Genomic DNA, 20789 nt, shown 5'->3' on the forward strand with positions numbered 1-20789 from the left:
TATAAAACAGATTTCTTTTAAATTACTGATGAGAGCAGCCTCTGCCCATTTTTATTTCCTAGACGAGAACATTAGTGATTCCTTAAGTTGATGCTAGCCAGAAGACTGGGCTCTGTTTGCCACTGTGCCTGCCATTTGAGCTGTTCTTAACAGCCACGGTGGATGAGATTTTTCCCAGTCATTATCATATTTATAATTGTCCTATGGAAGACTCATTTTCCTAGCTGAAAGGTCAGCCTTCCCAGAGAGCTTTGGAAAATAAGTGAAACCTACTCGAGGATGTCAGTCCATGGCTCTGATGGATAGTTTATGAATTCCTTTTTTTTTTTTTTTTAAATGCAGACTATTTCTCCTGCTACCTATGCAGCTTTGCATGCATCATCCATTTTCTTTATGTTTTGATCTACCATCACTATATTATCATTATTTATAGAACCTAGATATTTCCCTAATGGACCACAAACCCATTTTCCTGTGTGCTGCATAACCACAGACTACACTGCCCGGAGAGTTAGTAATCTAAACAAAGGACAAGAGAAGGGGCGCAGCCCGTCAGCAGTCAAGAATTGTCTTGTATTTGTTAGCATCATAGAAGAGCAGAGTTTCAGAGATTTAAAGAAGGTCACAAGAGCTTGTTGCTTTTGTTTGCACTGAGGGCAGCACGAAGATCTCGTCTGAAAATTTCAGAGGTGAGCGGTGGGAGCCCACCCCAGGGGTGGGAGCTGGCAGAGTGCACTGCTGCGTCCCTCGCTTTGTGGGGGTGCTCTGAGGATGAATATGGTAAATGTTACGAACAATTCTAGCGCTAGGATAATGACAGTTTTGTAAGGACCTGAAATGTTTGTACACAACCAGACACGCAGCCAAGATCTTGAGTGGATCTCAAGTATTCTTTGGTGCCTGCCAGATATTACTGTAATGGGTAGGTGAGAAGCCAGGAGCAGTGCTGATGGACTTCAGAAAGCTGGTGGAACACTGCTTTTTTTTTTTCCACGCTGTCAGGTTTTAGAACCTAAAATGATGCAAAACTTATGGGTTGTACTTGTCCCAGTTCTTTAGACAAGGAAAAAATCTGCAGGAAGAGGAATTGCCTTAGAGGGTCTGTATCTTAGTTTATATGCCAAGGCCCCAAAGCTGCAGGATCTGGAAAGGTTACTGCCTGGTGGCTGACTCCAGGGAGGTGGTAAGGGAAGGAGGTGAGCTTTGTGCTGTACCAGAACGATGTCTGCTCCAAAAGGGCTGACACAGGGCATCCCCCCGCCCCAGGGCAAGCGGGACCCCCACCCCTCTGCTTTACAGTTGCCATCTGTGGCCTCGCTCTGCCTTAGCCAAAAGACAGCCCAACTTCTCCTGTGTCCTCGTAGAGCTATGGGGAGCATGTGGATTTCTCCAGTGGCATAATGATAGGATGGTTTATTCTCCTGCCCATGGCCCAGTAGAGAGTCAACCAAAAAGAATTAACGAATTGTTTCTGCCTCTGACTGCGTCCTGTCAGAAGTACTGGTTCCCACTCTACAAAACTGTCACAGTGGTGCCTCGTGTTAATGCTTGCTGTAGCTACGCTTCTGTTGTTCCCACCAGGTATCTGTCCTTTGTTGCTAGAAGATCGAGCTATGAATAATCGGACAGTCTTTTTAGTTCTTCTGTACAGAGCAGAAAGGTTTCTCAGGGGATGCAGGGAAGGCAGCACCCGGCTGGAATCCGAGCACGTTGCTGGGTTCCTGCTGCCGTCCCTTTGTGCTTTACTTCCAGCTGCCTGAGGTGGCACGGCTGCGCTGACCGCGTGGTGCACACCGAGGCGGGTGACCTTGTGGGCGCTTTGTGCAGCGGGAATTAATAAATGTTCTTGACAGGGCAATCAGTTAGCTGGTTCATTTGGTGCATGAGTTTAGTGACTTAACAGGCAGCAGTGTGAGAAAAGTTTTACTTCGTCCTGTTGTGAACACAAATGATTAGCACAGAGCAGCCTGGCGGCCTCACCCAGCCGCTGAAAACTAGCCCAGTTTTCCTCCGCTGTTAGGCTGCTGGTGGCTGTTTGGGTACCGGTGTCTTACCTTGGTCAAACCTCTTCAGTTTTGGGGCGGCGAAGGTACGTGCTTCTGGAGTGCTTTCCTAGAGCTCTCCTGTGTCGAGAGTTTAGTTTACAAGTCCTTCACACTCTGCTTTCTGTCATCCCCGTGACGACTGGTGAAGGATGTAGATACGCGTGTCACCCACAATTCACCCGCTAAGCGAACATCCCATGGAAACCTGCAGGTTTCTCCTCGTGATCAGATATTCGTTAAAAAAAATAATGAGAGCTCGTTGTCTGAAAAGAAACAACGGCTGCAGAGAGCAGCTGCCGCAGATAGCAGTGCAAGCCTCCTGAGGGACCCTCCGTCAGAGGGACACCTCCCCTTACGTCCCCTCCGGGCTGCAAAGCACCCGGTAGGCACGCGGCCCGGCCAGAGGGTTACGGCTCTGGGGTGCACGGCCTGCAGAGGGTGAAAGCTCCCGTAGGAACTCATCGCGCATGGGCCTTTGAACGGAGCTAGGGGGATTTGTACGCCCCCGTACAAATATGACTGACCATGTGGCACCTGAATGAAGTAGTCTTGTAATATAATTAAGTTTTTGTTGAAATAAAACATCTGAAGTTAACAGAACTGCTGTTAGTTTGCACATTCGAGTTCTGTTCCAGGCAGGAGCTGCACGCTTACCGATAACGTGGCTCCGAGGCTTATTTTCACAATGCATTTAATGCAGCCTGAGGGTTGCTGCTATCAAGCGTGGCTTTTGCTGCCTTCTCCTTGCCTTTTGGCTGCACATTCTTGCTTTTTCCCTTGTGCCTTTACCCGGCCTGCGAGCTGAATGCCTCCTTCCCCAGCTGCACGCTCCGCACGAAGTCGTGCGGCCGCCCAGAACGTGTCCTTTGCTAAGGAAGAAGCTGCGAGGTGGTGACTGCTGGGTTTGTCAGGGTCTCACAGCCTGGCTCTGCTGTCATGTAGGACTCTACAACGCGATGTAGTCAGGTACACTTAAGGTGCTATAGATGTCTAGAAAGTTTTTGTGAAAAACATACATGGTTAGAGTGAGCTCTTCTTTTTTTCCTGCTCTTCATAAACTTGCAGACGGGACTGCAGGAGTTATTCCCCTCCTCCTTGTTTTTAGAAAGGAGAAGGAAAAAAAAACCGCTCAGAATAAATTCTAAAAATGCTCAGAAAGGGGGATCTTACACTCGGCGTTCTTCCTCTTGCCTTGGCGTGGGCAGCTGAGATCCCCAAAGTCCTTCGCGCAGAAAGCTCAGCTGGAAGGGACCCGCAAAGACCATCGCGCCCAGCCTGACGTACCCCGCGCTCTGTGCTAGTATCGGTTATTACCAGTTACCGGTTACCGGCTATTACCAGTTACCTCTCCCGAGCTATTTGCCTGCCTGGCAAGTTCTCGAGTGCAAGCTGAAGGGGAAGGGAGCCTCAGAGGCCAACACCTGAGGTCGGGGAGCCCCTGGTGCCCCCCTGGCCCTGCCCGGGCAGCCTGGGAGGCGCCGGGTGCCAGCAGGGGCTCCCCGGAGGCTCTCGGATCGCCTCTCGGCTCCGCAGCAAGAGCCGGGGGGGCCTCGGGGCTCGGCCCCGCTCCCAGGCGTGGCCTCGGGGCTCTGCCTCCCTGCCCCGCCACGGGAGCCCCCGGCGGCCGCCGCCGCCTCCAGCCCGCCCCGGGACGCGGCTGCGGCTCCTCCGCGGCTCCTCCGGGCTCGGGCTGCAGCCGGGACCCCCCCGGGACCATCCCCGGGACCCCCCGGGACCATCCCCGGGACCCCCCGGGACCCCCCGGGACCATCCCCGGGACCCCCCGGGACCATCCCCGGGACCCCGACGCGCCCGGCGCTGGCCGCTGGCCCCGCAGCCCGGCGGGGGGCGATGAGCGGGGCAGCGGGGGAGCGGCTGCCCCAGGTAGGTGCCGGGGGGGGGGGGGGACCCTCGGGTGTCAGGGGGGTGCCAGAGGGTGCCCCGCGGGCTGCCGAGGACAGACGGGATTGAAGAACGGTTTTATCTAACGCGGTGTGATTCCGGTGGTAAAAGGAGTCCTTTCATAGGTTCCAGCGCGCGGGGTTACGGGGCTCAAGGGGTTCTGGTGCGTAACAATGTGCCTTATTTATGCTGCCTTCAGCAGGAGGTTGCTAAACCTTTCTGTTAAAGGCCTGAGCCGCATAATTATTTCCTGCAGAAATCACGGGGGCAGTAATTGCCTGGACCCTTCCTTTCCTGTTGTGCGGAGACCTGTTAATAGGATTCTTCTCTCAGAAGGCGAGGTCTCCTTAGCAGCCTGCAATGCCGGGAGCGAAGCAGCGTCAGGTAGAAGCGAGCGTGCTTCAGGGAAGAGCACTGTGAGGAATCCCACGCTCAACTCCACAGCGCTCTGTGCTGAAAAACGTTCCCGAGGTGATGTTTTTGAGAAGGAGAAGCATCTCCGAATGGTAGGTAGTGGAGTTCGAGAATTAATGGGAAAATATTAAGGTTAAAACTTGAAAAACAATTTCAGCGTGCATCTGGAAACAGAAATCCAAGATGAATTACAAAGGGGCAGGGAGGTGTGACTGAGGGAGAAAAGTATTTTCAAGCGTGTGTGGGGGGAGTCACAAAAGCTTTTCCAGCCATTTACGAGTGGCGAGAGAAAATGCAAATTTAGGTTTTTACGAATTTGCCTGAGAGGGCTTTGTACGCTCCGGTGCTGCCTCCTGTTTGGCTCTGTTTAGCGCTAAGGTGCAAGTCCAAACATGCAGGGGGGCAGATTCCTGCCGGCAGCGCCGTGCTGGCCTGCCAGGGTCCCGCTGCTGGAAACCACGGGTGGGTGCCCACGGGTGGCACGGGGCAGCCCTGGGGCACGGGGCAGCCCTGGGGCACGCTGCCCCCAGCCCTGCCACCGCCCGAGGGTCTGCCCTGCTGGGTGCGGGGCAGGCAGCTGGTGTGCTCATTTCCTCCGTCAGACACAGTCTGATAATTTGCACCCCGGTCGCTTGCTTCATCGAGACTTAGGGGAAAATGCGGGTAAAATGAATCCTGTGTTGCTAAGAAGAAGCTTAGGGGAGAAAATGCTGTCTTGCCTATTTTCGGTAGTTCTGACCCGTCCCTGAACAAGTTCATTTCCCACGCCTTGGAGAAGGGAACTAATTTTTGTTTTGCATGAATTTGCATCAGGGATGTGCCTTTTGTTGTTCCCTCTGAAAACCTTCCCAAGCCTAGCCAATTAATAAGTCTCCAAAAAATGCGCATGCTTTGATTTTAGTAACTTAAATGTCTGAAGTTTGCCGTCAACCTACCGGAATCTCCAAGAGCTTCCAGCCGTGGCTGGGCTGGCTGTGCCAGTCCCGAAGCGTAAGTGAACCCGCTGCCTTCGACCCGTGGCTTCGGAGCCACGTTGTCACCCTCATGGCTGGTTCCAGTTGGCCTTGGCCAACTGGGAGCTGCAAACTGGTGCTGGCTGAGCGCGGCGTGAGGGCCTGCCAGGAGGCTGCTGGTGTAACCCAGTGAAACGGGGGCTGAAAAGTACTTGCAGGGCGGGGCAGACACAAGTGCAATGGGAGTTCTGCGACTGTTCTCTTAATATAATTTTACACATGCATAATTCTTATACAGATGACTAAAAGCAAGGAGGAGGGGAAAAAAGAACTAATCACAGTTAGTTCCTCTTTGCTTATGATGTTTTCTTAATCTTAGTTATTAAAATCAAGTTTTAATTTCTTTAGAAGTTGTTTGCAAAGGAAAAGCTGCGTTAGAAATATGTTCAAACCTGACATCAATGATGTCTCGTCAACTTTATTCAGTCTTTAAAAAATACGTTCCAATTCCTGTTACCTGCGTCTTCATCTTTTGGCACTGGGATGTCAGTCACCGCTTGTGCAGGTATGCGGAGGAGAGCCAGGTTTCCGCGCTGACCCTGGAAGTGCTGGCCCAGCACGAGGCCGGCTCTGGAGCTGACTGCTCTGCCCACTCAGACAAGAGAGGCAAATGTAAGCTTGCTTTAAAAGAGAGAAGTATTTATCTCAAGGGTACGCAGAAGATGAATTGCTTTTGGGTATCTTCTGCCCGTTTCTTTGGGTCTGGTTTAGGTCTGACTCAAAACACTGAAATCAAAGTCAGGGTGCCATTTACTTCAGAGGGCCTTGAGTAAACTTTTTGGAGAACTACAATGGAAGTTAATGTTTTTGTGTCAGACTGCATACACTTTGAAATGTGATTAAATGTATTTAAATATCCCATAGTCTGACAGACAAGTTTTCAGGTGACTTGGAAGATTCTTTTCTCTCAGGAGGGCGATGATTTCATGGGTCAAAGTGTTTGTTGGTTTTGGCATTGAATACTGCTAAGAGAGAATGAATGTTTGACAGTACGGCCTGGAAGTGAAGTCAGGCACACCGACAGTGAGGGGGATGCTGCTCCTGACTCGGTGCGTTTTGTGTTCCTGTGGTTGTACAACACACACCAAGCCAGGATGGAAACCAGACAATTAGGAAATTATGCCCAGATATCATCCTGTGCATCACCACGAGTGCTACAGAATTTACATTTTCTGTTCTGTGTGCACGCACGGGTGTAGACGATATGTCTGAGAACGAGATGTTTATGATTGTTTCATATGCAAATTAACGGAGTGCCTGTCCTTGCTCTCAGAGCTGTCCATCGTTACATAAATACGACCATGGCCTTCCTGCCAGAAGAGAGCTAAGTTCAGGGAGGTGTTGGGTGCGAGGTGACACGTGTGCTTCTGGCTCCTCGTGCCGGGACGCTAAGTGACCCGTGCCGCTGGCTACGTGAGCCTGGGGATCTGCATGAACTTCTGCTCGCCCCCAGAACCTCTGGTGCTGCCCCTGGCAGCTCTCAGCCTACAGAGCAGTAAGGAATGAAAGACGTGGTCCAAACCCGAATCCTTCCAAACTGCAGCACAGCAATACGTAAAGTGCTTGAACTTGGAAAGTCTTCATACAATGAACGTATGGAAATGTGGAAGTGAGTTAATGTAATTAATCCATGTAAATAAGCAACTGTAAATTAACAAAAACTATTAAAAATGCAGACTTGTCAACAACAGACGAGGTCAAATCCAAGTTAAGCCAACCAGACACTTTCTTTCTCTGTCCCCCTCCACACCAGCTTTCCAGCTCACCTCCTTTAGCAGGCGTTTCATTTGTATTTTTTTTCTGCCTTCTAAGATGCCCAGTGACAGTTCTGGGGCTGCTTTGACCAGGTCTTTACATGTCCTGGATAAAAGTCTTTCGCACTCTGACAGTTTGAGGACCTGCAACATACTCAGGTTTCTAAGCTGAGCTTTCCCTTTTCCAGGCTGAGTTCTTGTACTGTGTATTAGCTTTTAGTAATGACCGGTTTTGGACCTTTAAACGTAGACTGTAGCCTGTTTAGCTACACGTTTCCTTGTTGCTGAGTCAAGAAAACTTAATACTTGTTTTTGTTAGTTACATTCAATTTTGTATCTTGGTCTTTCAGATTTTGTCCTTCTCTGTCTGAAGAGCCGCAGTTCTCCTTCTGGCTCTTGCTGCGTCTCCCTGTCTGTCTTACAGCTCTTCCTTGCCGCTCTTAATTCTGAGTGCCGACCTCTGTGCCAAAACAAGTCCAGGCTGCCCGAGTTTGCATGTGGGTTGCCTGCATGCAAATTTTAATATGTCAAATTTCTACTGAATTTATGCAAAGTGATTGTTCAGGGATTTAAATTTGTTCACAAATTAAGAGTATTTAGATTTCACAGATACATCAAAACGAGCATCTGATGCAGTTGTTTGTTGCCACATTTTGCCTGAACTTGAAACCACAAGATCCAGTGCTTCATAACGAAGGATTAGCAGCATTTTTTTTTCACCTTGTGAAGTCAATAGATTACTCTGAGCCTTGTCTTAAACAGCTGGAAAATTTCATCTGACAATTCCACCCCCTAAGAAAAAAACCTAACCCCCAAACCCGTGGACATATCTCCAGCTGGAATATTCCAGTCAAATGGATAAACATTTGTCTTAATAAGTACCCGTAGCAGGAAACACGAAGCAATGCTGATATACATGGGACCTTTCTAGAATATACAAACCTGTCTATTTTTCATCCCAAATACACAATGACATCTCTCCTCTTTAGGAGTTAATTCTCACTGCAGCATTCCATTGCGTGGAACTATGTAAGATTATTTCTTGCATCATGGGCTTTCCTGCACCTGCCCCTACATTTGTTGTACAGACTCCCAGTTATAGTAGCAGGGCAGGATTATGATCAGAATTTTAAAATAACAGCTTTTTGCTACTCATCTGTCCAGGAGTAATAATGTATTGTACTGTACAGTGAGTCTATATCTAATACAATTTCAATTTCAATCCTGTTTTGAAGAAAATGTTTCGTGTTAATTAATTTGTATGCTAAAAAATATGAATCAGCTTTTTCGGGTCTTTTTTTTTTTCTGGGGAAAAAAAGCTACTAATATGCAAGTACAAATAAATGTTTACTTTAAAATTGCCAACAAACTTTCCAGGCGTTGTAAAACAAGCGGTTTAGATAGCAATCATACAGTTTGAGCTGAGTTTTGTAATAATCTTGGAGCCCACAAAGTGTAAGGGCATGACCTGACAATTTGTTGTACTTCTATGAACAGTCACCATTAGTCTCTGGATTTCTACTGTTCTGTATTTGAAATAATCCCATCACATTAGATATTTGTTGCTCAAGCTGAATGTTCTGGCATCTAAAATATCACAAGGCATTTATACAAGGCTGTTTGTTGAAGACTGAAGAATGACTCCGCTTCATAACAGATATTGCAGAAAACCAAGCATTAACGATTTAATGCTTCCTGTATATTACCGACATTATCAAAACTGTCCTGAGAAACGACCAGCGTCTGAGCTTTCCAAACTGCCCTGCTCAGTTCTTCACACAGCCAAGCCTTGTAAGGAAATGTTTCCAGTACCAGTGGGTCCGATTTAGGAGATTTGTGCAAGTCTCGAATGTGGCGCCCACCCTGCTTTGGCACGTTCAGAACAGCAGCGATGTGATGCCCCAGGGTCTCAGATTGCTGATATTCCCTGCTACCTCAAAGGCTGATGGAGAATTTCAATCCATAGCAGCTTGGCTTGTGCCGGGAATGCCAGTTCCATCGGGCCTGAAAGGAGGTCGTCTGCTCTGATTCCCCGCAACAGCAATAGGTGCATATTCCACATTGCTGGGGGATTTATACATTCAAGGCCCTTCCAGCCTGGGATCAGATGAGCACATACTACTTGTGTTTTTGTCTAATCCGGCATACCATGGTCCTTCTGCTTGTGGCAAGTGTTCAGTTTGCACCTGTCCATGCCTCCCCACCCCGTCCCTTCGCCCATCCCTGCTGCTGAAGACTTTGTAGAAGTTGTAAAAGTAGAACTTTGTAGAAGTTGATCTAAGGCAACTGAACTGCAGGACCCGTAGGGGTACGAGCGCCGTCCTCAGGCCTCTGCTGCTTTAGGTGCCTCCAGCGCTGCCAGGAGACCTCCGGAGGAGCTAACTGCCCAGGGAAGTCCCCCGCCTTCAGGTGCATTTTGCAGCCCTCGCCGGGCTACGCACTGCTCAGTTACGCTGCCGATAAGGTTGACACATTGGCAGTTCTTTGTTGGCTTTGTTTACTCCCAATACCTCAAAATGAAATCTTTAATTTTGGGTGGAATGGAACATTTTATTTGGCACAAAACAAAAATGTGTACTTTTTTTTTTTAAATTACTTTGCTATAAATTGAGGCACTTTTTACCGAGCCGATTTACTTGTCCAAGTGAAACTGTCTGTATCAGGACAACTCCAGAAAGATGCTCCCATCAGGTCAGGATGACAAGGCTCATGTCTCTGACACTTCCGCTGCTGTGAAAGTTGGAGCTTCCAGTTGCAATCTCATGAGAATTCCCTGCGAACCTTGGCTGAGATGAGTTGCTTTAAGTGTAGAGTACGGCTTTCCGTAAGCAGCATCTGTTCCTCCGGAAGCTCAGCTACTGCTTCTGCCGTGTGGTGGTTTCCAGCGAAGGCCGAGCAGTCCCACGAAGCAGACGGATGCAGAACCGTAATCGAGCTTAGAGTTAGAGGGGTGACAACGACTCCGTGTTGTGTCAGTCCCTCCCTGCCCTTCCTCGCGCACCAGCTGCTCTCGTTTTCCACACGGCAGATCTCAAGCACTAGAATGAAGAGGACGTGTGGAAGTCCTGCTACCAACACCTGTAAGGGGACACTTAAATCCGCAGTGAGGCACATGGTAAGTGCCATGGGCCTTAGAATTGCTTCTGTGGTATTTCTAAGGTATCTGAGTCAAAGGTGGCTGAGGTGGCACTTCAGTAGGGTCAGGAGAGCCTGTTCTTGCATGGTAAGGGAAAATGAGCTTGCACATGTAACCTTAGGTCTCTGGGGCTTAAGGACCGGAGGCCATAACCTGAGCTGACCCTTGGAAATGCACCCACAAAGCCTGCGTGTAGCACGATTATCCAACGCAGGAAATGTGGTCTAGTGAATAGAGCAGGCGACTGGAAAACAGAAGATTTATCCTCTTCCCACTTCTGCCAGTAACTTACTGCAGGAATGTGGGTAAATCGCTGTGTAGCCTCAAATCTGTCCATTGAATAGCTTTCTTTGGCTCTGCCTCTGAGAAGTGTTGAGTTCAAAACACCTTTGTGTATACTTATACATATTGCGAGTAACTTTGCATAAATCATATAGAAGAGACTGCGAAAATAACAGGGATTCGTTCATATCAAATGAAAAATAAACCCATTTCTGGTTATTGGGTTTTTTTAGTGGATTGTCAGTCATTAGATGAAGACTAGTAGAATGTTGTGCTGGGTAGCTAGGAAAATTGCTCCTTTAATATATAAAATGAGATTTAAAAAGCAGAAATCAGTTGTATCTTCTTGTATATCAGCTTGTAGGAATTTCCAGAGCAGACACTTTCTGTGCTTTTTGCATTCCTGTTAATAACTTCTTTTAACTTTACCATATGAAAGACATCTTGAAACTTGTTCCTCTTTTTTTTTTTTTAACATAGTGAAAACTCCCAAAAAAGTTGTGAAATTTGCATTGTGCATAGCTTGCAGAATAAGGTCCTTGTTAGCAAAAAGTGTTGAGTGGAAAAGCAAATGCGTGCTTCCTAAAATATAAATCTGAAATTTAAAATGGATTTGTACATCATTCTGTCATCCCCATGTCTTCTGAAGCTGAGGGAGCCTACAAAATTTAAATGATTAACCGGCGTTTCCAGACCGCTGGCCAAATGAGTCCTTACCAAATAGGAAGGTATGTGGGCAGTCAAAAGATTAATGAACCAGGTTTGTTTGGAGACCTCTGAAACTCTTCTTTGAGTTTGATTATTAGAATAATACTGCTTTTACTTCTGAAACTACGTGCTCAGGTTGCTTGGCAAGACAGACAGCTTACTTTAAAAGCTGGGTTCAGGAGGCGTTAGTTCGGATCCTGCTGGTTTTATGCATTCATAAGCTCCAACGCAGTAAATGAAAGCATGTGGGAAAGAAATACCTGTTATCAGTCATTATCCTGAACTGAACTGCACTTACTGCCCCGGACCTTCGTGTTCTGCGTCTCTGTTGACCCTCTGCAATTTTTCCCTTAAAAAAATGCAAGCTGCTGGATTAAACTGCCGGCAGAGTCCGTGGTGCCTTAGCCGTGCGTTTGTTACGTGGGAGAGTGGCAAAGCTGCCCCGAGCTTAATCATGTAATGCTCCTTTTCTTTATGACATCTGATGGCTACATTATTTATTTAGCCTCCCCGTAACAAAGACACCATTGTACTTGAGTGTTGTGAGAGAAAGCAGAGAGCCTGCCTCTGCCTCTGCCGTGAAACCGTATCAACAGCCCCCCAGAATTCCTCCTTATTTATTTATTTTCCTAAGTGCAGAGAGAGGAGCACATACCTGATGACAAAAGCAGGCAGCAGCTGGTATTTCTGCTCTTCTGCGGGACCCTTGGCCCAGGGGACCCGTAATATCCCTCTCTATTTACTCCTCTCACATTCTGCAATGCCTGAAAGATAAACAAATGGATCACAGTCGCTTGAGAATTGTTTATTATCATCCTGCACTACTCCCTCATGCTTAGTTACAAGTGCGATTCCTGAACAATTTTTTAAATGTAGTGACAAGTCTCATCCAAATTCTACTTCAGTAATTACCTGTGAAAAAAGAAAGCACACAGCTTCTGACCGGTGAGACGCTATTTGAACAAAATGTCCCATATCTGTTTTGAACGCCCTTTCACTTAGCCAGGATAAAGAATTGCAATCCGTGGAGTTCAGAAAGCATTTTGCCAGTGATGATCGGAGTCAGTATCAGACCCAAAGTGGATTTGCAGTAAGTCTGTGTTTCCTGGCTGTGTGTCGGATGCACGCTGGCATCTTTGAGAGCCTTCCCCCGAGGGTACACCCTCTGGTACAGGTGGGCACAGGTCAGAGGGACAGGCCTGAGCACCCGGAGTCCCGTTTGTGTGGGAGGGAGCTCCTTGGCAGGGTGCTCAGAGCACGTCGTGGGATGGGTTTCTGTCCCGCGAGAGACTCGTTACCGAGAGCAGTGCTTCACTGCACAAATAAATCTGTTGCGGTATTTGTACAGGGCACAGTGGCATTAATAATACTACGGTAAAACAAAAATAGAGCTCTTTTGAAATGTATACAAATTAGTCAATAGATGTTACTATGTTTAGTATCAGCTTACACAAAATGAGGTTTAGACATTAGGAGGAAGTCGTAAATGTAATGGCAAACTTGATGTGTTTTTCTTTGGGGGATGTTAAATCCCAGCTTCTTAAATCCAGCCTTTGCTGACGGAGAGCTGCTAGCCTGCACAACGTTTACCTCAGCAACTTTTGCGCTTAAAACATTTGAAGAGTTTCCAACCTGTGGCCCAGGGATCACCGGTAACCTGTGAGCCATGCTAAATGAGGTTCAGCTGGTTTGAGAAACCAGATTGAACAGTAAAACTGAAACCATTGCATGGTCACCCAGGCTGGTGCAGCCCGTTGCTTAAGACACTAAAGCGTCCCCGTTGTGTCTGGTACAGTGCATGGTGTTCGCTAAAGACTCCTCCCTGGGTTCAGAGAGTTGGGTCACCAGCCGTATAGCATCTAAATGTGCTTAGAGCAGAGTTTCAGTTGGGAAACGTGTTCAGCTTAATATTGTTTTATTTTTTTGGAGGATGCTTTCAAGTATGATTTGATCGTTCTAACCTAAAGATCCACAATTATAATACATATTTCACCGGGGACAAATCCTGTAACCTGACTTGGTCAAAAATCCTAGTGGAGGATTATGTGACTGTAAGCGTGGCTGTGCTTTCCCAATGCAAAGCATTTGGCAGCAGTACTGATTTAAGGTAATTCTTGGCATCTGCGCTTGCTTGTTCCCCAGAGCACAGCTGCTTGTTTCTGCTCGACACTACGGCAGAAGCCCCATGCACTGCAACTGCCTCTGGTGCTGCAAAGGGGGGAACCAGCCTTAGAAGGAGCAGGAGCAGAGGAAGCTTCTGTAAGTCACTTTGGCTGCAGAACATTTTCTATAAAATCAGGGTCTGAAGGAACACGGGGATGTCTGCCTTTGATCCAGGGCACATCTTTGGGACTTAAAATAATGGTATTGGCTTTATATTGCATTTTATCTATAAACTGCTACCAAAAAAATTAACTACGTATTAGGAAATGCTGGAAAACTATTGATTATGTTTGCTGTAATATCATGCAGAAGGATTAACTCCCATAGGAATTATTGAGTTATGGTAAAAAATAAAGAGTGTTTGTCTATAACAACCCTGTCCCAGTCTTCTGCCCCGCTAACCAGTCTGGTTGCTCGGTAATGCAGCTGCATCTGTGAAGTCTGGGGGTGATGAGGGCTCTCAGGGATACTGGTTTGTCTGTTAGGCTGCTGTTATTTGCATGGTATGGGTGGATAAAACCCAGGATTTCTGTTTTTCCTTTCTATCTTTGCCACCATTGACCTAGTTTTTGAAGCCAGTAGCCCTGAGCAGCCATCTGTACCCGCGCTGATGCCAAGTAATGAAAATAACATCGCAAGGTAGTCGCCCACTGAGCGGTCGGAGGGTCCCATGGGTGGGCGTGCTGTGTTTGCACTGCTCCCCCCTTTGGGTTTCGCTTCCCAACACCATCACCAGTGGTGATGACTGAACAGCCGGGATGCTGGTGGCTGAGCCAGGTACGAGCAAGGTTTCACTTGTTCCTGATGCATCATGATGTTTTTAATCGGTGGGAGCAGCTGTAAGTTCTCTCTTTTTGGGGTCTCTCCATTGCAAACCGCTCAGCCCTCATTCGGCATGTCGCTGCACTGATGCTGAGCGGGGCTGCGGTTCGCCCTCGGCTCTCCGGAGCACCTTCTTGCTTCCCGCGCTAAGCGGCCGCATCGCTCTGCCCCAGCAGCGACTGCGTTTGAGGGCAGAGCAAAGGGCAATTATTCAGCCCAAATCTCCAGCGCTCCATGCGAAGGCAGTGAGAAGGTTTTGTTGTCGATACTTGCAGAATGTAGCCTTACTGTGGCAGCCGGGGCCTTGAAGGGGCCCCAGCCTGTGTGTATAACTTAGTGACTTCTTTGCCAGGTAACTGGTTTATGATTTACGAGGAGCATTTGGAGGCATGCGATTTATATTTTGAAATGCTTTCATGATTAGTGTATGCTGTTATTGTATGCATGATGCCGTGTATTATTTGAAGTTACCAGTAAAGCTTGTGCTGGTTTAGGGGCTGGGGCTCTGGTGCCGTGCCGCCAGGGCCATTTCGCTGAGGCTTTGCTCTGGTTTGTGAGGTTTCAGCTGAGTTGCTCTGAACTATTGCTGACGCCCCGGCACGCGGAGCTGTTCAGCACTGCCGGGTTAAGAGGAAAGCTGCGTTTGCTCCTGGGAGCCTCTCAGTTTGTAATGGATTTATCCTCACAGCACCGTGGCAGCAAGTGGTGTTTATCCCCGCTTTACGTATGAGGGATGCCTGGCGATGCGTTTCTTTTAAGGGTGTTTGAACTTGGTATATCTTTGATGTCTGTGAAGCTCTCGTCCAGAGTGATCGGGAGAGGGAGTGTGGGCTCTGGGCTGTGTCCGGAAAAGTTTCAGACACCGTCTCGACCCGATGCGTTCTAACGCCTTAAAGATACCTCGACCTGGTACAAGGGCCAGAGCTTACAAGGATCCGTGGCAAATCCAGGAGCTGAACCAAACTCTCCAGAGTTGATTGCTTAGCTGCTGAGGTTCGCCGTCCTCACGGTGCTGGGAGATGCAGGAATTAATGCCTTAACCTTTCAAGGCGTGGGATGATAAAATGATGGCTTGGGCTTTCTGTATTTTCTCTTTTCCTCGTGGTACGTTTGAACCCCTGTTACCCACGTAGGACTAAGCTCGGATTTCTGTCTGCAGCGCTTTAACCAGCAGCCGTCTCTGCCAGAGCTGCACGAAACTTACTGTCCCGAAGGAAGCTCACAGCCCCCGCCGTGCGCACAGAACACGAGCGGTGCCTCCAATTGTTCCCCAACAAGAGCTCGGTGACCTGCGAGGAGTTGCCCAGTTCTGTGTTTTTCCTCCCGAGCAGGCAACGCGTAGCGCAGCATTTACTTCTCGTTTCTCGGGCCATTTGAAGCGGTCCCCTCGCCTCCTGTTTCAGAACACTTGCCTCCATCAGATAGCGAGTCCCGGCGTTGTGGAAGCACTGTTAAGCGGGGTGGCTAAACACGGAGCTAGTTACTGAGTAACCCGCAGGAGCCCTTCTCTGCGCTCCGTTGCAGCTCACACACGGTGCCGTGCTGGGGTGTGTGTGGGTGTAAGTCAGGCTGAGAGCTGGCCTGCCTCTGTACGCGATTTAGAAGAGGACCCAGGTTGTTGCTTGCAGAAACCCTCAGACGTGGGCTGAGCAAACCAGCAGCGAGCTGCGTTCCGACAGCTCCCGTGTCCTGTTGTGTCCAGGGGAGCGGGAGGCTGAATCCGGGTCCTGCCGGAGGACGTTTTGCTGCTTCTCGCTAACTAAAAACTCAATCTAGCCACTAGCATGTAGATTATTTTTTGTAGGAAGCTTGGAAGAAACTCCCGTTTTTTCCCTGGGAGACTACACACAAGAACAAATGGGAGAGTTGTTGCCTGGATGACACTGGCCAGTTGGCAGCTTAGTTTGAGGAAAAAATAGTGACATAAAATCGGCTTATTTTTTAAGGCCAGCTGGAAACTAGTCAGAATTCATCTCACCAGATAAGGATGTTATAAAATACAGTATCAGACTCCAGCAAATGTATTTGGAGGCAGGAAGGAATTTACTGCAGAGGCTTGAGGTGATTCAGAGTTGCACAAAGTAGATGAAAGCCTCAGTCTCTGCCTTCTGTGCCATTTCACAAACAAAGCATTTCAAAAACAAAAGATTAAAAAAAAAATATCCCAAACCTGCGGCACATAAAACACAGCCTCAGTGCTTCCTTGATCTGCCTTGATGTTTATCATACAGCCCTTTTTCTCTGCTCCTCTGAAAGCAGCACGTAATTCTTTAAGAAAATTAAATCTCCCTGCTTCCAGCGGGACTAATTGGCCCTCGTCTCGTGGCGCTCCTCGGCTGCCGTGGAGCCGAGCCCGGGAGCGCGGTCCCCAGGGAAGGGCTCTGGGCCGGGTGACAAACTGGGCTGGGGACAGCAGGAGCCCGCTCTGGCAGTGACATCCCGGGGGCAGACGGAGCCACGCTGGCTCCGGGAGGGCGAGGGCTCTGCCTGCCGCGGCCTCGGCAGCCTCTGCGTGGAATTTTTTGGCTCTGCCCACGTGGGAGCCGCGGCCACGGCCCGAAAGGCTCGGGCAGGACAAGCGCTGCTGTTAATAATTGACCGGTGAGATAATGAAATAGCCGTGCCTGCTGTTTGCTGTTCCTTCTTTTCCACCGTGGCTGTAACACTCTGCACGATGGAATGTAATAAACCAAAGGGCGATTTCCACGGGCGAGGCAGGGGAATCGTGCGTGGACGCGGCTTTGGAGCCTGTGATGTGCCCGGGGCTGCCTGCTGCCTCTGAGGCGTCCCGGCCACGTGGCGGCCAGGTAAGTGACTGGGGAAATCGCCTCTTTGGCACTCTGCAAGTTCATTGATTAATTGCTCCTTAATCTACAGATAAGTGCGTGTGTTTGGGGGGGGAGAGAGGTTCTGCGAAACGCAGACTGCAGACCTTGGAGGGCCCCGGGGCGTGTGTCTGTTGTGCCTGCTTGCTGTCCCCAGGCTCTCTGCACAAGCAGATGTCCGTTCATCCGGACAGTGCCCACAGCAGCGTGTCCCGGAGCAGCTGGGGGATGCAGATCCAAGGACCCAGCTTAGTGCAGCGTTTGTACGATGTCTGTACGTGGTTTGAGCGCTGCCAGATGCACCTGGCCATGCCCACGGCCAGGGGTGCTTGTGGGCATCCCGGCAGCAGTGTGCAGGGCTCTCTGCAGAGCGGGGCACAGAGCACGGACCCCGGGGCACGGGGGCTGGCAGAGCTGCTGGCTGTGTGCGAGGAGGGCGATTCGAGACCTGCCAGCCTGTGGGAGGTGGTAGGGGAAGAAGGGTGATGCTGGAAGGCAGAGTGTGGAAGTGCCGTGCTTTCTGTGGATCCTTGTTCCCCGCCAAGGACTAACTCAGGTCTCAGGTTGCTTCCTGAGCAGCATCTGCTGCCTAAGTCCGTCAGCTCCCATCCAAAGGCATCTTTCCTGTAGCAGTCAGCAGGGAAACAGATGAAGGAGCAGGAAACGTCCTGGAAAATATTAAAACCGTGCTTTGCGATGTTGAACCTGGGCTCCAGAGCAGCCTCGGGGCCGTGTGATTGCACACAGCCTCCTGAGCACCAGGGCTCAGCCTGCGCATCCCAGAGGGAAAGAGGTGAGACTTTCACAGGGGTGCTGCGCGCTCCTCGGGGATGCACGTTCTGCGGGTTTGCCGAATAAAGGGCGTCTGGGTCTGCGTTAAATGCTCTGAGCATTGCCTTTTTTCCCAGGGTGAGCTCAATATGTGCTTTCCCCAATCCTTCTCCTAATCACCTCCTGTCAGTTTTGCGGCATCTGCCTGAAAACTGCTCGCAAAGGTAAGCGAGCGTTTAATTTCTGCCTGGGATCCCGAGTAACTTGCGTTCCACCATCAAACCTGTGCTAACATCACTAGCAGGTGTTCCCAGATCAGCTTCAGCTCCTCATGGTTTCTCGTGGTTTGTTGTGGAAACCAGCGATAACAGTGTTCAGTGGGAGTAAGAATAAATGCTGGCGACTTTTGTCCAAATGAAAGATATGGGAAAATACTTGCATGCAAAACGCTTGCCAAAGGAATGGGCCGGTCTGCTATGCTGTGTTTCCTCTGTGTACTTTGTGTTTTTCTTTTATTCCGACGGAATGCTCTGTGGTAACTGGATAACACATTTCGGTCTCCCTCAGCCCAGCAGCAGGCACAGTTATGGATAAAGGAGACTGAGCACAGGCACCTTCTGGAAAGGAACAGTTTCAGTTTCTTACGTCAAAATAAGAGAGTTTAAAAGCTAATCTTTTTTAAAAATCAAATTAATTCATCATATTAAATTTGTTTACAAGAAAATGGAAGTGCTAATACTGTTGGCTCATTATATTTCATACTGGCAGTGTGCAATGAAGGAATGGGACAGCTCCGTGCTTTACTGAGGCCAGCCACTTCCCACAGAAATTAATCTGTGGGTAGCAGAAGTGCTTAGGAGGCAAGATGCTGGGTTCCCTTCCCAGAGCAGGACTTCGTAACAGTTTTGTGGTGAGGCAAAAGGCAGCACAGCAGTGGCGGTGTGTGATTGCACCTGCGGAATAAACTCTGCCGCACAAGGAGGAAACTGCCCTGGGCAGGCTGAGAACAAACTCACCTGGCCTCGGGGCCGTAATGCTCCGTGGCGCCGAGGCCGCTGACCATTTGCCGAAAATGTGGTTTTCTGCTCTTGGTCGTCTTAGACGTATTGGGAATGTGTGTGAGGGGTGTGAGAGCTCCGTATTCAGTTTGAATTCTCTTTTGTGTTTCCTGGGATGTTAATAATCTAATCCGTAATGAACTTGCACGTGTACAAAAATCAACAGAATCAATAGATTTTTTTCTCTTACACTTCGAGCTCAGTAGAGTCTCTAGTTCTCTGATGCTCTTGAATCTTTTTGAGTCTGTTCTTGGATGATAAACTTGTGGGATTAAATGAGCTCAATCAAGCAATAAGGAAAAAAAAAGAAGGAAAATTGTAGTGAAATAAGAAAGGATGGGATGGGAAAGACTGGAAAGACACTCATGTGTTCAGGCTGAAGCAGCGATTTCTGACAAAAGCCTTTTTTAGTGAAGTGCTTTCCGAGGTAGAAACAAAGAAGGTGTTTGGTGTTTAGTAGGTTAGGGAGTGATGACGATGGAAGCCAGGAGACATTTTTGAGGCTGAGTAAAGACAGTGAATTTGAGGACAATGGGGAAGTACGCGGGGGGTGCCTGCTCTAACGAGAAGGTCAGGCGCTGCTGGGCGCTCAGACGAGGTCTCTCTGCCCGGGCTGTGAGGGATTGCTAAACCTGACCTTCCTCGTTAAATCCTTGGTCGGAGATCGGGCCGTGGCTCCCAGGCCCAAGATAATTTTATCTGGGCTGCAGTCTTTCTTCAGCCGAGCAGTCGTGTTACTCGGAGGACAGACGTGTCGGCAGCGAGGTGCCCTCGCCTTGCAGGGATGTCTGCAGGGAAGGGCCGGCTCGAGGCCAGGCGGAGTTGCTGTGCCCATCAGTAGGAGCCCGGTCCTTCCGCGGAGAGCGAGGCAGAGCTGGGTGAGGGCGTTTGGGAAGATTTATTCTCACACAGTGAAGGGATATTGAAGCGCGTTATTATTTTCATCTTCCTTGAAATTGCTCGGGACGTTTTCATTGCTCCAGAAAGCCAGAGGTCTGTGTCTGTGATTTCACTTGAAATGTTTACGTTCCTCAAACTGTGGTGAAATTTATTAATGTGCACATGAGTCATAAACCTCCCCTAAATCCCACTTAGGCTCTGTCTCAATAATGTCTGACACTTTGACTTTCTTTGGCTCCCAGTAGCAGGAAAAGTTTCCCACTGGGCCCGTATAAGCCAGCCCTGCGAGTTTGTCTGTGGGTTTTGATATACGGCATCCCTGGCGGCTGTTAGACGGCTACCTGCACGGTCGTGGAAACTGTGCTAAATCAGGAATCCGTTTTTTAGAGACTTCAGACATCTTTGAAGAAAAATACAAGTTAGCAAAGGTGTATTTCCCAGTCATCCGAAGGGGGTGCCATCTGCTGTTTTCTCTTACGTTGCCCTCCTGTAAGACAAGTTTGAGACCTAAAGTTGAAAGTTCTGGTTTATAAATTAGAAAAAGAAGGGCAATAAAGCTGGGAGTGACTTTCAGAGATGCTGGCACGGGGACAGCCGTACAGACACGCTTCCCTGGATGTGGTGTCCTTCTCCTTCCCTCGCCCTTTATCATGTGAAAGCGGTGGAATTTGAAGACTTCAGACTTTTGTCTGGAATTTCCGCAAGCTTCACAGTGCGGCCAAAGGACCGATTCTCGCTAAGATGCGGCGTGGCTGGAGAGAAGAGAGATGGGCGCTGGGACTGCGCGGGTCACCCGCGTCGTGCGCGAGCGTGGATTTCTGCCCGGGGTGGCGATGTGGGAACCGTGTGTGCAGCTGCAGAGCAGCACCCTGGTGCCCCCCGGGATGGCCGGGGAGCTGCCTGCTGAAGCAAGGGTACCGCGGATGCGTTTTGGGAGCAGTTACGTCTCGCGGCCCGTGAAACGGACGGATCGGGTGCTGCAGTCTGTGCAAGTGA

The 20789-nt window shown here is 49.1% G+C and overlaps 1 protein-coding gene across 3 annotated transcripts in view; it reads left to right on the forward strand.

Annotated features, from left to right (window-relative positions):
- The first annotated feature begins 2987 nt into the window (after nt 1-2987).
- Nucleotides 2988-20789, forward strand: part of SHROOM1 (shroom family member 1) — a 31455-nt gene continuing 13653 nt past the window's right edge. The window contains exons 1-2 of one of the 3 annotated variants that reach the window (XM_083799172.1): nt 2989-3929; nt 4204-4453. The gene's annotated coding sequence lies outside the window, so the exon portion shown is untranslated. Of the gene's footprint in view, nt 3930-4203; nt 4454-13538; nt 17047-20789 lie in introns of those variants that run through there. The other 2 variants (XM_083799174.1, XM_083799173.1) reach the window with 2 other exon arrangements.

This window comes from Anser anser, assembly GCF_964211835.1.
Source record: "Anser anser genome assembly, chromosome: 14".
NCBI lineage: Eukaryota > Metazoa > Chordata > Aves > Anseriformes > Anatidae > Anser > Anser anser.